Source organism: Triticum urartu, chromosome 6 (genome assembly GCF_003073215.2).
Source record: "Triticum urartu cultivar G1812 chromosome 6, Tu2.1, whole genome shotgun sequence".
Lineage (NCBI taxonomy): Eukaryota > Viridiplantae > Streptophyta > Magnoliopsida > Poales > Poaceae > Triticum > Triticum urartu.
Window position 1 is genome coordinate 480527111 of NC_053027.1, and position 4688 is coordinate 480531798.

Sequence of the window (4688 nt, forward strand, 5' to 3'; positions counted from 1 at the left end):
CAGGACCCACATGCAGCTCTCCCTTGGTTTCGGCATGTCAAATAGCCTGTTGCTTATCGCACTACCTGTATCAATGCGCCTTGACATACTAATTAAATTACAATGAGAACAGTTTGCGGCTGGATCTTTAGGACCCCCAGCCTTTTACCTTTGCACATTTTATATTTTCTTTCTCTTTTTTCTCTCAGCTCCCCTGTGGATAACCCTATCAGGTAGCACCCGTACACTTTGGTACGTTTGATGTTTGCCATGGGCTTCATAGCACCCCACATTACAGCAACAAAAGTCCGAACACTTTTTATAAGTATAGTTCAGCACCCCGAATTTACCATTATATGCATTGGCTCCGGATCATGTCTTTGGTCAATAGTTGGGTTTCCCGGCTCCTGTGCTTGCTACCTTACGTTCCACTATATCGGCTAAGGTAGTAAAGGGATAACTACTGCAATTGTGCCTTGGTTTATCCGAAGGAGCACCTCAGTAGAGAAAGCCGAAAACTGACTGTCATGATGCGGCGAGAGCCGGTAAGCTGTTCGGAGGTTACAAATCATTGGAGATTTCTTCCGCATTACGTGAAGGATCAGTACTTCCCGATCAGACGCTTATAGCACTCTAGTTCGGATACTAGGGGTTGCGCCCATGTTTTTATTGTAAAACTCCTATGGCTAAGTGAGGGCGTTCAAGCCGCATAGTCTGGTTGCCTAGTTCGTTGCGCTAAACAACTCCTTCAAGGACCATATAAATAATTGGGTCAAGATTGTTTAGATTCCATCCCGAACACCCCCGTACTACCTATGTGGGGGCAGAAGCCGACGACTAGCCAAACCTTAGATTTCATACAACGCGGCCGCACAGGAGGAAAAAATTAAAACATAACAAGCATTATATTACATAACATCATTGTTTCATGTTACAAGACAGGATACTACGAATATTTTCATGGGAATATAACACCATTCGCACATTGCTCCGCCACTAGGTGGGATCCCTCCAGGACACCATCAAAATATAACTCAGGTCGGCGGTGCTACTTGCTCTCAGGCGGCCCCTCGGTCATCAGCTTCTCGGCATCCATCTTCGCGCAGTGCATCTTGACACGAGCAAAGGCCATCCGGGCACCTTCAATACAGACCGACTGCTTTATGACCTCAAGCCATGTGCAGGCACTAACAAGCCGCTTCACAATTCTGAAGTAGCTGCTGGGTATCGGTGCGCCAGGCCATAGTCGGACTATCAGGTCCTTCATGGCTAGCTCGGCCGCCTTGTGCAGCTCGACCAGCTGTTTCAGCTGGTCGCTGAAGGGAACCGGCTGTTCTGGTCCAAGATATTGAGACCAGAACAGCTTCTTCGTATAACTCCCTTCTTCGGCTTGATAGAACTCAGCAGCATCTGATACGCTGCGCGGCAAATCTGTAAACGCCCCTGGAGAGCTCCAAATTCGGGTAAGTAAAAGGAACGTTTCCTTCACATACTTGCTTTTCATAATGAAAGCATTACCCGTCGCAATCTTCTTGGCCGCCTGGATTTCCTAAAGGGCGCTCTAGGCCTCGGCTCGAGCCTGTTGTGCGCTCTAGCGGGCCTTCGCAAGTTCGGACGCTTGCGTCTTAGAATCATGCTCCAAGGACTCGTACATCTTGACGGCATCCTGGAGCTCTTGCTGGAGCTCGCTGACCCGGGCCTTGGCTGCTTCTCGTGCGCGGTCACTGCATACCTTAGCTGTCCTCCAGCTGCTTCTTCATGAGACCAAGCTCTTCTTCGGCCCACTCCAGGCTCTGCTTCAGGCCGGAGACCTCCGAAGTATGAGCGGTAGCAACCAGCAGCGATGCCTGCTTATTCACATAGACATCTTAAGTTAGACTCCTGCGAAAATTATTTTGATCCTCTGTTTGGCTTTTTTCCGAACACCGAGCAGAGCATCAGGGGCTACTGTCTACACTGTGATATCCTTTCTACAATTACATTACTTACCTCAAAGCCTGTTAAAAGGCTTGTGCAGGCTTCAGTCAGTCCTCTTTTGGTGGACCGAACCTTCTCGATCACTGTACCCATAAGGACACGGTGTTCATCCACAATGGAAGCGCCTCGCAGCGCTTCCAGTAGATTATTCGGTGCCTCTGGTTGGATAGAGGTCATCGGCAGAACAGGCACACCTCCTCCTTTCGAGGAAGGCCATTCGCTCGACTCGAGAGCCATGTAGGTCTCCGGAATGGTATCCGGCTAGGGGCCGAATGAAATTTGGTCACGTCACCAGTCCCCACGAGGGCTTTTTCCCCCATGTGTCCGGCGGCCGAGGAGTCATCCTTGGGCGCCACCCTGACGATCTTCGGAACCTCCCCCCGGTCTAGGAAGGTCCTTTGGGACACCACCTCGTAATCACCCTTGGTTGAGACAGAGTGAGTGGGCGACGGAGACATGCTAGCCATCTCCTTTGAATCTAGCGAACCCTTTCTCGAGGATCGCTGGGAGCTATCGCGGGCCGGACTGCGATGGCATAATTTAAACATATTAATATTAGAAAATGGAAAGGCCAGGCATTTGGACATCCATAAGGTTTTTGGTACTTACGAGGCGGCCCGAGGCTTGGTCCCGGGCATTCGCTCCGGACTGCTATCGACATCTCACGCGGAGTTACCCGAAGGGAGCCCTTCCCCCTCTTGGGTTGTAACACCCACAATGCGGCTATATCTCCCACGTGTCGGGGCACGACTTAGAGGCATAGCCGCATGGTAGGCATGTCGCAAGAGGGGTAATCTTTTCACATCCCATGTACTAAATAAGAAAGGGATAAAGGGTCGGCTTTCAATCGCCACTTCACACAATACATAAATATAACATACATCATCTAGAATACAATCAAGGTCCAACTACGGAACCAAAATAAAAGAAGACAACCCCAAATGCTAGATCCTCAATCGTCCCAACTGGGCTCCACTACTGATCTAAAGGAAACGAAATGAAACAACGATCAAGATCTTCATCGAGTTCCCACTTCAGCTCAGTTGCGTCACCTGCACTGGTATCATCGGCACCTGAAACTGTTTGGAAGTATCTGTGAGACACGAGGACTCAGCAATCTCACACCCGCTAGATCAAGAATATTTAAGCTTATGGGTAGGAAAGGGTAGTGGGGTGGAGCTGCAGCAAGCACTAAGCATATATGGTGACTAACTTACGCAAATGAGAGCGAGAAGAGAAGCAATGCACGGTCGAGAAGCTATAAGTGATCAAGAAGTTATCCTGAAGCTACTTACGTTCAAGAATAACACAAGAACAGTGTTCACTTCTCGGACTCCACCGGAAAGAGACCATCACGGCTACACACGTGGTTGATGCATTTTAATTAAGTTAAGTGTCAAGTTCTCTACAACCGGATATTAACAAATTCCCATCTGCCCATAACCACGGGCATGGCTTTCGAAAGTTGAAAATCCTGCAGGGGTGTCCCAACTTAGCCCATCACAAGCTCTCACGGTCAACAAAGGATATTCCTTCACCCGAGAAGACCCGATCAATCTCGGAATCCCGTTTACAAGACATTTTGACAATGGTAAAACAAGACCATCAAGACCGCCCGATGCGCCGACATCCCGGTAGGAGCTGCACATATCTCGTTCTCAGGCCAACATCGGATTGTCCAAGATTCCGGTAGGCCAACCCAGAGTTGCCCCTGGTGGCCACCGGCGACTGACAGGTTCGGACCAACACTTAGACAAGCACTTGCCCGGGGGGGTTAAAATAAAGATGACCCTTGAGTCAGCAGAAGCCAAGGGAAGGTGATAGGTTGTTAGGCAAATGTAAAACCAAAGTTGGGCCTTACTAGAGGAGTTTTATTCAAAGTGAACTGTCAAGGGGTTCCCATAACACCCAACCGCGTAAGGGACGCAAAATCAAGGAACATAACACCGGTATGACAGAAACTAGGGTGGCAAGAGTGGAACAAAACACCAGGCATAAGGCCGAGCCTTCCACCCTTTACCAAGTATATAGGTGCATTAAAGTAAATAAGATATAATAATGATATCCCAACAATATCCATGTTCCAACATGGAACAAACTTCATCTCCACCTGCAACTAGCAACGTTATAAGAGGGGCTGAGCAAAGTGGTAACATAGCCAAGCAACGGTTTGCTAGGATGGTTGACAAAGGTTAGAGGCTATCATGGAAATTTGGGAGGCTTGATATAACATGTGGTAGGTAGCGCGACATAGCGATAGAGCAAACAACTAGCAAGCAAAGATAGAAGTGATTTCGAGGGTATGGTCATCTTGCCTGCAAAGTTCTCAGAGTTGAAGAAAGCTTGAACTTCGTTAGCGTACTCAATAGGTTCCTCGATCACGTACTCGTATCTCGGCTCTACCCAAAGCAATAACACAAGAAAAGGAACAACAATCAACCACGGTGCAATGCACAAGCAACATGATGCAGAACATGGCACGATATGCGAGATGTGATATGCAATGCATATGCGTGCTCCGGAAGGAAAAGGATGAACAAGGCATCATCTTGGCAAACAAAGTGTTCCGCTGGAAAGATGAGATGATTTCGGTCGAAATCGATATAAAGATCACCGAAATCGGATGCACGGTTTGCAAATGGCAAGTAAAACAAGAATGGCACAATTTTGCGATTAATAGCACAATGCCATCTAGAATGCAACAAGAAACTAAGCTACTGCACTCCAACATA